The 12,434-nt window shown below is 39.4% G+C and overlaps 1 long non-coding RNA gene across 1 annotated transcript; it reads right to left on the reverse strand.

Moving 5' to 3' along the window:
• Positions 1–3,104: 3,104 nt before the first annotated feature.
• LOC134804547 (uncharacterized) lies at positions 3,105–11,966 on the reverse strand. The gene is made up of 3 exons (XR_010146137.1): positions 11,817–11,966; positions 11,249–11,467; positions 3,105–3,227 (listed from the first exon to the last, which is right to left on the reverse strand). It is a non-coding gene; the product is annotated as an uncharacterized LOC134804547 (long non-coding RNA).
• Between the last annotated feature and the right edge of the window lie 468 nt (positions 11,967–12,434).

The following is a 12,434-nucleotide window of genomic DNA, read 5'->3' on the forward strand; positions in this document are numbered from 1 at the left end:
AAAAGTTGCTCAGTATAATCCCAAAACCTCCCTGGCAACAGGAATGCACTTATATTATGGCCACCCTGTATGTTACAAAGACCCAACGATAAGTACTCAAAACGACTTAAAATTCCATAAAATCGTAAACGTTTTGCGTTCCTCTTTCGTCTAGCTACCCAGGCATAACAAGCGTTGGTTGTTCACTACACATAAGAAACGCTTTAAGGGTTAAGGGATGAAAGGTGCCTCATGAGCCAAACAAAGCTAATTAATTATCAAAACTTTTTAATAAACGCGTTGGCTTCACCACGATCAGGATGAGGTTTTTCCTTGTGATGTGTGTTGCCTTATTTTTGGTTGTGTTCCTAATCTTTAGGTACCTACTAACTAATTGAAAAACCCAAACCCCAACCTACCTAAAGGTTGTCTGGAAGAGATCGCTCTTTAGCGATAAGACCTGTTGTCTGCCTCTACATTTAATCAATTTTTCTTTTCTGTTGTATATTTTTACTGAGGTGTGCCAATAAAGCTTCAATAAAGAGTATTCTATCTATCTATCTATCTATAAATGAGTATACATTTATTTTATTCTTGTCCGTTATCTATTCGTAGTTTTATATTATAGGTATGCGTAAAAAATCTTTTAAGTTACAAGTTTTTCGTATACGATTTTTCTTTTGAATAGAAAGTTTTAAAGAAATGAGCCTTCCTACTTAACAAAGCAAATTATTTTTACTAAATAAGTAGGTACTTGTACGCTGCAAACCCAGACACTGGTTCGATCTCAGCTTTGGCCGTCGGAGAGCTTGGTCACCCTTTCTTTTGTATGTGACATCCAATTTAGTTTAGAAAGTGCGTGCTTTTCTCTAATTACGTTCTAAAATGAAGCTTGATAGCGGCGTACTGAGGCTGCCTTAGCTACCTCAGCAATATTTATAATTATCAGTCAAATACATAGATATAATATAATATAAAGTCCTACCTTACAGGACAAATGGTCACTCATTTTTTTGCATTATTATATTGTAAGCTCAATATAATTGAACTCTTGATTTGAGTTAGTTCTAATATATCTCAGTCAATAAGTATGTAGTTACCTACTTTAAAGACTGCTGTGATGAATCGATGATGAAAATGTAATTATGTATAATGAATCGATGAAACAAACGACATAGCATGAATTCTTCATGAAAGTCGCCTGACCGAGTGCACCGACGCGACAACGGTTTCCAAGAAAAGAGGTAATGGGTAGTCAATATAGTCAATAAAGAGTTAATAATTCAGCAACGGGCTGTGTAGTAAGTAAGGAGGCCAATTCATAACTTACACCTGATTTTACACACAGGTTATATAAGTTAGTTATAAGTTTGTAAAATCCACTAGGTATATTATGTAACTTAATTAAATTATTTGTATTTCCTACATCCTATTCAGGGTCCATGTTATACCATAATAAGAAATATGTAAATAATACCCAAAAATGTGTCATGGGAGCAAGAAATAAATGAATACTGAATACATCTAAACGATGAAGCCTGCAAACGTTGTCTGCCGATCGCATGTTTCCACAAATAACCCTGTTGAAGTTGAGTTATTGTTGAATGCAGATTTTCTTTAACTAGGCAGAGTTTGACCAAGACAAGTCTGTAACGATTTTGATAGCATGACAGCATCTTATAATATAAACCGTTCAAATATACCTACTTCGAAATAACTCAAACACAAGGTAATTGCTTAACTGAAGACTGATGAAAAGAAAATACTTCGTCTTCTTTGTAGCATATTTATAATAAGATAACGTCTCAAACACGTGGGCTATTATACAATACCTACATCCTGCAATAATGGGCAACGTTTAAAACGGAAATAAGTACAGTCGCCATCAGATACCTATATCGGAGCTGCCAAAATGCTCACAAATATCTGAACACGTCCCTATTGCCAAGGCGCTAGAGTGCGTGTTCAGATATTTTTGAGCATTTTGGCAGCTCCGATATATCTGATAGCGACTGTACGTAGAACACATGCACGAGGACATTTTAGTACTTAGCTGACGCAGCTATTATATTACTGCAGTTGCCGGGTCCACGGTGCACGCAGGCAATAAGTACTGAGCGCCTACCGCGAACAACGTTCGACGTGTTTCCTCCCTTCACACTTACGTACGAATTTACAAGTGCGACTGAGAGGCATCACGTCGAACGTGGTTCGTAGTAGGCCCTCTCCTTTTAGCAATTAATTATCTTTGTTTTCCGCTGCAGAATAATTTGAGCCCTAAGAGGCTTTACATTTTATAACTTAAGTTCCAAACGGTAAAAGATTATTTTCTTTTGTTATTAAATTGTAGTTTTGTATACAGGATATAACAAAAATAGTGGGGATCCAATTAAGAGCATAGCTATTCAGTATCGGTCAGGTCAGGTCTGATTAGGAAAAAGTAGCAGACATTTTTTTTTGACGTGATCATAGCTCTCAAAATGGCTAAACAGTTTTTTTAAGGTTAGTGGATTGACAAGAATGAGAACCTTGGGCGTGGTAGTCCGTTGTAGAAGACAGTTCAAATTGCTTATTTTCTGTGCCTACGTATTTTTTTTTACCAAGATGGGTCAATTGCAACAACCATACCTACTCGACATCACTTAAGTAGCAATAAAATTTTAAGATCTCTAAATCTAAAACAGTGAAATTCATCTGTATACCTAGTTAGGTTTTACAACTAAGTAAAAAGTATGAGGTACACCTACCTATCTACCTACATGGGCCAAGGAAAACTAACCTACTAATAATTATTAATTATATTTCGCTCGCCTGAATGTATTCCAATTTTGCGTTATTCATTTCTTGATCTGAATTTGACTCCCTACTAAAATTCATTCGCTGAGCGTGATTTTTGAGGCTAATAATAATTCAAAATGTTCTACGGGACATTTCGTAGAAGTGGCGAAGGTCGCCGTTGGGATTCGGCAGACAGGAAACCGGGTCCCCATTGGACCGGCAGCCCCGGGGCGGAGTCGCGCGGCCCATAGTTTTATTACCCTACTGTCACTCTCATTATTATTTACTAATCTATGTATACGTACAACAAAGTATCTAATCAGTGAAAATCCAGTTAGAAGGTACAAGAGTTTAATTTTTAAAAGGCGCTAGCGTACATAACATCAAGGTCGAAGAGCACATTCGCAAAAAGCAGTATTCTTAAGAATAATTCGAAAGGAAGACGACGAGCTGGTGACTGAAGATGCTAGCTGAAACAATGGAGATAATGAAATGTTTAAATTCGTTTTAGGTCGGTGTTCGCGCCTGTCCGGCGCTATTAGGCCGCGTGCGGCGCGGGGCGGAGCGAGGGGGCACGTCCGCTCGCGGATTGCCCAATTCCTGCCGCGCGAGCGCGGCCGCCTCGACGATTATTTCAATTTCGTCATGCTGTATGTAGGTGCGATGACTCAAACCGTACGCTTACGACACCGGTATTCCAACTGTGCAAGACATTATAATATTAAACTGCAACTAGACAGCTTCTAACTAATCAAGTCGGTGGATTATTTAAAAGTTACAGATAAACATTTTTAATTTATATAATGAAACCACTTATAACTAAGTGAACATTCAAACATCTAAGCACGCTGTACATCAAACGTCTAATTCTAAAAAATGTTTTTTTTTTTTTCAAAATTGGCCGTCTTTAGCAGAAAATTCAGTGATTTCGCAGCCGAATTAAATAGACAGCTTGCGTAATCTCAGAGGTCACTGCGAGACTGAGCCCGGCGCCAGCAGCTGCAGCAACGGCCGCCGCGCGACGGTTGCATGCCGACCATATAGGAGAGAGAAAAAGACTGACTGATAACTGGTAAAGTCGCGTCAATTTCTCTCCCCGACACGACTGACATTTTGTTCTTCTCTTCACGCGGTTTCTTCAAGGGAGCAATCTTCACCAGCAGCTGTAAACTAAATAGTAACAACAACAAGTCCCGCATCAACTCTTCAATCTTACTGTTTAACACCGAAACTGACTGTCAACTAGTTTAGGAGCTCACACGTCGAGGATGGAGGACCAGTAATTGTAAATAATTGTAGAGAGCGCGAAGCGATCCGACCGCGCGACATTACGCTCACCGAACTAGGTAACGAATGAGTTAAAACTTAACATATGGCTTGATTGATACAAAAAATACCAAAATGGCGGCTCTACCACATTGCGGAAGTTATAAAAGTAGGTCGCGAACATCTCACATTTTTTTTAAATTATCATGATAATTTAGTTAGATAAACGCACTTCCTTATTTAAATATTGATCACCAATACTTTATGTCTCACAATTCATTCGGCTCTATTCACTAGAAAACTTGTTAAAATTAATAAGTTAAAAGTTCAAAGTTAAACAAGTGTCAACTGTTACAGCAAAGTGAGCAACCGTTGCAGACGACGTCCAAAAGGCGAATGTAGGCGCGTAGCCTAACGACATCGTAGTGGCAGTCTGCGCGGAAGGGGGCGGCGGAGGGCGCGCGCGGGGCGGCTGCGCGCGCAGAGAAAGGACGCAAGTGGTGATGTAATCGCGATCGATGCACTCCGCTCCGCGCGACGCAACCGCTGCGCACCGACAGCGGGCCACGACAACCCACCAGCGAGAATAAACCTAACTGACACTCGCCCGCTATGCGCATCTTACTACCTAACCACTGGTCAAACCTAGACTTCTAGTATCGCCGTTGGAAGTTAATATAAGATGGAACAGCTTATCTGTCGCCGGCGTCACAGCTTTGTCTCTCGAGTGCAAAGAAGAGGGAGACGAACCACGCAGGTCAGTGAACCCTCCTGTGACACGTGCTTGGCTCGCCTCCACGTGGACTAACAAAGGGTGCTCCGACACTCTGCTAACTCTACCGCTGTGCGTGCACTCGTAGAGGCAGACGTGATATGAGCTCGGCTCTACATCATTAGAAGAGGGAAAGAGCTAAGATAATGTTGTAGCGTTCAGTATTGATCAGCAGAGCGAGCACCGCGCTGCGGTCGTTCGGGCTGTCCTCGTGCCTCTTCGCGAGCGCTCGGCTCCTATCTAGGTCACACGTGGAAACGTTATCCCCACCACGGCGGCCTTGGCTTACTTTGGGCCAAATGGCATAGCACCTCCCCTTCTCTGTGGCGCGCGGAGACAGGCGCGCAACTAACTCTTCTATGGGCCACATTATACAACTACAAGGCGACTCTACATCTTAATTTGTGCAATAAGATATTTACTATAAAGTAGATAGGTACTTGAAATTGTATAACTCTTACAGTATAACTCTTTATTATATTTGAATAAGGTTTTTTTGTTACGGAACCTTAATTATATACCTACTAATGAACGAAATTAATTACGTATATAGTAGAGTAGGGTACGTAGGTACAATCAAACTAAACTAAGGGGTTTAGTGTAAGTAATAGATAGGTACTTACATAATTCTGTAGTGGAAATTGCATTTTTAAAATAACACCTAGGTAGGTGTTTTCGGTTTTATATATCGTCCAACAGCATTTAAAATGATTGTTTCCTATTATGAAATACCAAACAACTTTACACTTAAGCTTGACTAGTTACATTGGTACAGTTAACATCAAAAGTAGCGTATCAGACTACGCGTCAAAAGTTTCTACTATTCATTAATAAGTTAACAAAAGGGATTAATTATGTAAGGAAGCGAACTGTAGAGTTTAATCACTATTTGGAAAAAAAGTATTCTTGGGTGGCAGATACATTTAGTAAAATGTTTCATGCGTTACTATCGGCGCTGACTGTTCCTATTTCCAGCAAAATGCAAATATGTTTAGAATATCAACAAAGGCAAAGATAGATACAGTCGTGCAAACAGTGTTATAAATTTGAACATGCTAAAGATTATATTTCCCAACTATACTATGTTTAATATTACTAGTAAATATGCGATAATTTTAACCGAATAATTGAGACATCACTTCGGTCTCGTAATGACGTAACATTTTTGATGGCTCTTTACAGTCTTACATAAATAAGCCGTTAACTTTTTAGTAACAGTAGGTAACAGTATTTCCAACAAATGTAAAATTATAAGTAGGTACATACCTACTTATGTCCGGCTCGTAGGAGTAATCATAAATAGCAAAGAAATGGAATGCGCAGCAATACCAAGTGTACAATGCAGTGTACTAATATTACTAATACATAATGAATTACTCGAGCAGGTATTTCATTAGGTCGCGCGCGGACTTCGCTTGTATTATGGCATCCATAGCCTCTGGAATCTCCTAAATGAAGCTTAAACCAAACAATACTCGTACTTTCTGTATATTCACAAAACACATTCATGACTCGTAACAACAATTACATGTATGTGATACCCTTACCTTTTTTAACCAATTATGTAATTACAGGTTTTGCAGTTGGGTTAATTCTGTAACACATCAGGAAATCCTAGCTTAGAACCCATAGGCATGTATGTATGAAGGTATAGGGTTCGTTTATATAAAAGTTCGTATTCGCATGTCAGCGATATTCATTTGTTGTCAATATAATTTTCAGGTGATGTATGTGCTAAATACACAACACCAAGTTTTCTTAACACAAACTCAACTTGGAATACTGGATATATATAACTATTAAATAAATCCGTAGCTACCTGGGCCAAAGGAATCGGTAGTAAATAACAGGAGAGCATCTCGCCGGTGAGCGCCGGGCCGGGGGCGTGCCGACCGCCTACCCTCCCCCTTACATTTTTTGTGCATGTGATAGATAGGTCCCACTAATTCTGAGAAAAAACGGTTCGGAGTTTGATAATAATAATCAGCCAAGCCAAACCGACCGTAAAAGCGAGTCACGACACGAGTCAATTTAAACATACATGTAGAGTACGTCCTAGATACATGAAACCAAATTCTATCTAATTATTTTGAAGTGAACCAAATTAATTACTGCGTTCTCATTTACGAACACAGAGCGAACGTAATGTGGCTAAGTCGGTATTTGCAATCGGACATCCCACGGTGGCCTCCTCGTATAAAACTCACTGGTGATGATGAAAACGGCGTTTCGAGCGACCTCGTTCCGATCTAGGACGGCACCCGAAATAACTAGGGCACTGTTACTGCGCAGCCGCGTGCGCGCCTCGTGACCATAGCACGCCGTGCCGACCAAAATACAGGGAACTCTGACGCCTCAGGCTGTGCCATTCTTTTGGACCAAAATAATTTGGTCTGAATTGTTAGCGAAATCGACCTACCCTACGCTGCGGTAATCTTATGTACAGAGCAGAACAATAAAATGAGGTGAATAATTTATTCGAGATCTGAACGGCTTTTAGTAAGGAGACTGTGTCAACTTTCGCTCTTTACACTAATAATAACATTAATAAGTAATAACCTAACCTAATTGCCATTCAACCTTTTTCGTCTAGCAACATTTTTGTTTGTAAATGGAAATAGGTATGTGTCATGTTTTCATTTATAGGAAGTTGAATGTGATAAGATTACATAAGTACTTATTATAGTTCTAATAAGTTGGAACTATTGTGACCTACCAGTCCTACCCAATGTCCTACCATGGAACCTAACCTACATTATACCTATACCTCAATTGATAGAATTCATTATCTTAGCTTCAACTGTTAGACCATCCCTCTAAACACATTTTGTACAAAAACATTTTTTTTTTCAACCGAATAAATCAAATTGAAATACGATTAAATCGCTGTGTAAATTATAACTACAGTAAGTATAATATCATTTTAGAATACCTACGCTTTACGGGGGAACATTTATTTCACATATATTTTCATTCCAAAGCTTTTGGTAAGTATCGCAGTTCGCTACGGAGCGTAAACGATTGGCATGTTGGCTACGCACCAGGCCTACTCACAGATTAAATGTTTGAATTTTGAAGTGTCCGTTGGTCGAAGTAACACTCAGTTGAGTAAGTGGTACAAAACCAAAAAATGGTACAAGATTCCTACGAGTATGAAAATTATTGATAATCGATGCAAAATTAATATTAATAAAATTCAATGGAAATTACTTAACAATTCAAAGGTAGGTAACGAGGTACGTAATAAAAGATACAATAGCGGTAACTGATTGTTATGTATTTGTTTAAGACACACAATAATGTATGTACGTATATCACATTAACAAAAATAATGTGACATAGCACCGTGGTGGCTCGCTGCAACGATCCTGTTTTCTTAACTGTACCAATGTAACCTAATAGTAAAACCCTGCGTAGATACAATGTTCCAAAAAATACTTAAACTTTATTGACAAAGTCGAAAAAGCAACAGCCTAAGTACCTAAGTATGTTGGTTAAACGAATGACGTAGTTGGTAAGCGAACAAAGAAACCTTCACGTGGAATGCAGTGTGTGTATACAAAGAGAGTTTCAAACAAATGAAACTGAAACTCATTAAGTCATTACTGTAACGGCTTTGTCTATAACCTAACCACTGCTTTACGATTGACCTTGTCAACGATTAGCTAAAGAACTTGCCACGACACAACAAAGATGTTAACTATTCCTCTTGAAGACTTGAAAGAGAAAAATAGTAAAATATTCGATGTATCCATAAAATTGTGTAGGTAGGTATAATAAGTATGTATCTATTAGGTACCTATTACCGCTAAGTTAAACATTTACTTAATCGAGTACTTGATACAGTAAATTTGTCTAAAAGAAATCTTGTTTAAAACTCGTAAGTTTAAGCAATTTAACTCTGTATAGGTACTTACTCTCCAGTTCCTACTCAATCTCTACAAAATCCGTTAAAATTACATTTGCGGTTACCTACTTCGGATACCTTTAAAACATCTTCCTGAGAAATTAGCTTCGATTTTAGGGTAGGTAAATTTCTTAAAATTGTTAATTTTATTCATGCTTTCTATATTAAGTAGGTATACTAACTAAATATTAAGTAAGTACTAACTAATGTACTTACAATGATTGCACGTGTATGCAACTATGCAATAATATTGGTAGATTGATAACTGTAACGTTTGAGTAACATTAAACAAAACTGATTTTAAAGCCATAAGAAAATGTTACACAATAAATAACTAAACCTACAAGACGTTAAAAAAACAGTTATTTATGCCAATTGAAAGAATCTATTACAATACAGGAAAATGATTAAGCACCTATGTAATTACGTATTTCCATAGAAATATGGAAGATTTCCACAGTATCTAACTGTACGATAATTGCGACGTATCTCAAGAGTGGCGTCACGTAGCCTCGACATCTACTATTGCACGGATAGGCACGAGTACCTAACCCGTCGTTGCCAGCCGGGTGTTATTCCTAAACGGTTGGCATGAGAGTTGACTGCTCAGCCGAACCAATGTATGTAGGTCTATAGGTTCGTAAGAACTATGATATAATCTGTGATATAGGTAAGAGCGTCCCCTATCACCTTCTCTGTGCCCATCACAGATAATTGATACGCATATTGAGGTAGGTAACATTATAGGTACTGACCTGAGCCATGGATTCCTACCGATTGCTTACGGGAAACTTTTTTATGTGTATTCCATTTGCATACATAGTCTAACACTTGCGATGGACTGCTCGCATGCACGTAGTACGCGAAGATAATACAGGGACATCGTAAGGCTCTTATTCCAACCGCTCGCCGAACGCTTCGCCTCTGGCGAACCAATTTACTGTGACCGAATAACATCACATCATCGGCTTTGCTTTAGCCGCTTTAGGTGACTGCGCAGTACCTAAACCACGGGAATGGCAACCGTGAGACAATCATGCATTTATTACCGACGTGTTTCGAGAACGCCGTTCAGCCGGCTACATTGCAAACATTCGGATGGCAGCTATTTATGAAGAAAATTGATAGTTACTGCGGCAACGTTACAGTGACCGTCTGTCAATATCCTTGGTAAAATAAGTGACGTTACTGCCGCGATTAAGTATTTCTATCCGTCACTCATTTCATTACATGTATCAAGGAAATTGAGAAATACAGCGACGACTTCAACGCCGCAGCAGTAATGTCGCAACAGTAAAGGTGACAGTCCATTTCAAAAGACAGCAGCACTACCATTCAGTTTACTATGGAAATCGACAATATAACCGACGCGTTCGTACTAGTAGTGCAGCTGCGGTCAGAAATGGAATGTTACCCTAATGCAGCCACAGTTGACAACTTGACACCCGAATGTCACCTGATTGATTGCAACGTGGGCGGCTGAACGGTGTTCTCGTAGCACGTCGGCGTTACCTTTACGCTCCTAGACCTCGCTAGCTAATGCCTTCTAATGGCCATTGGAAAAATCTACTAAAACTGAGTAAGTACTGTAAGGTTTAAGATATTGATGCGACGGATTTAGATAAATATGTTTACACGACCTTTTTACCATTTATGTTAGACTTGGCAAATAGTTCACATGTAAAATATTACATGTGAACTATTTGGTACTAACATAAATGGTAAAAAGGTCGTGTAAACATAGTGAATACACTATACTCACTGTAGTCATACTTAATACATAGAGTACACGCCGACAAAACGTGTTCCTCGTATAGAACGCCCGCTTTTAATTTTTGATTGAATTCTATGTACCTACTTATTATGTTACTTAGAACACTATACTATAATATTATTACATTTATAACGCAGTTTACAACACACACTCTGTGAACATTTCAACTGTCTATCTCTATCTGATTGATGCGGCTCATGAAATTCAGACTTCTGGAAGACGTAAGCGAAGGTTTAATAACAATAGGGATCTGTTTACTCTTTGAGAACAATTCAAAAGATTACGTCACGAACTAAAAGTACCTATTACTAAATACACATTACTGCACAAGTCTCCGTAGTCACACAATGAAAATGTTTAGGTTACCAACATTTTATATTATACTGTAAGTTTCCATTTCATTACTTTCTAAAGTTTACTAATGTTATTTGATATTGTTTGAATAAATAAACACCGCAATAGCCAATTTTCAAGAATTTCTTCGACACGCTAAGCCAATTTCAACTTAAGGTTAGATTTTATATAGGTTAGCACTGAATTTGGTACCATTATTATTAATTCGATGCTGAAAACTATTATTGGTAATGTAATGAGTCAAATACATGAAATAGAGTCGATTACATGCCAAGCGTGCCTATCTTTACGTTTACTGTAGAAGGCTACAAGCGCGGTTGATAAGGCCGCGATAACCCGCGCGGTGGAAATGTCGCCAGCAAAGCGAGGAAGAAAATCGCATGTTATAGGAGGCATGTCAGCGCGTAGCGGGACTCACCTGGAAACGGGACGACTCGGGCTCGGACGACGGCGGTCTGCCAGGAGTAGCCACCATGTTTTGTATATTTATGACGGTTGTGGTGCGCAGTACGCTCGCGCGGGACCACGTCGACGCAGAACGATGCCGCATTGTGCTCTCTACGTATGCGCGACAGATCGTCCCCCTCCCCCCGTCATCCACAACGGGCCACTCGCAGCCGTAACGTCCTAACCGCAACTAGAACGTAACAATCCGATTTACACCCTTCAGGCTCAACGTGTAACAGGCAAGCACTCCACAGACAACAGCCTTAAGTACCTAGTCGGTAGGTACCTATTGGATGCCGACGACTAAAGTTGTGGCGATAATAGTTCAGCGTGTAGGTATAAGGATGTTTAGTTCCTTCTAACTATCTTCCTCTAAGTAAGTGTTGTACGGTATGAGTTTTTTTTTTCAAAGAATAAAGAGAGCTCATAAAGATTGTCGTAGACTTTTTGAATTTTGAGGATTACGGGAAATTCCAGGAGCTGGAACCAATACTGCGGTGCGGTGTCTGAAAGGAAATACTCGTAGGTGACTCACTTACCCCGTTAGTCCGTAGTCCTCGTCCACTAAAATCTAAAGCGGTATGTTCTTATTATGCGGCGGAGCAATATATTATTAACTTTTGCAGGATTCTTCTTATAGGTATAGACGGAAATCATTATACGATGCGGAAATTTATTTTCAAGAGTGATGTCAGTTGTCAGTCTGTCAATATGTCAGCGTCACGTCTCAGTGGCCAGTAGTCAACGTAGAGTTTTTATTTTAAAAGAGGTTATGCCGAAAATGAATTTGGCGCTGTAGCGCCGGCAAGAGCCTCTCCGACGGGATATGGTGAAAAACAAAAAAGAAAATGTTGGTAATTCTAAGAAACAAGAAACATAAATGTCGACGCATGCGAACGGCTGCTCAAGGCCGTTAATACATTTGGTTGAGCGCAATATGTCCTTCGTCTGCCGCTCGTCGCCCCCGCCGTTCGTGTGAGGCCAGTCCGCGGCCTTGGGTGTAGATACAGATACTTTGATTAAGCATTAAAAAAACGGCCAAGCATATTTGGCTACATTTTCTCAGAAGAGTTCCATTTTCATTAATTACCGACTAGTCAATTTTAAATTCACCTATGTCTAATTACCTTTTGGTTCGGTTTGGCCCTCGTAGTCAC

The sequence above is a fragment of the Cydia splendana genome, chromosome Z, assembly GCF_910591565.1.
Source record: "Cydia splendana chromosome Z, ilCydSple1.2, whole genome shotgun sequence".
NCBI lineage: Eukaryota > Metazoa > Arthropoda > Insecta > Lepidoptera > Tortricidae > Cydia > Cydia splendana.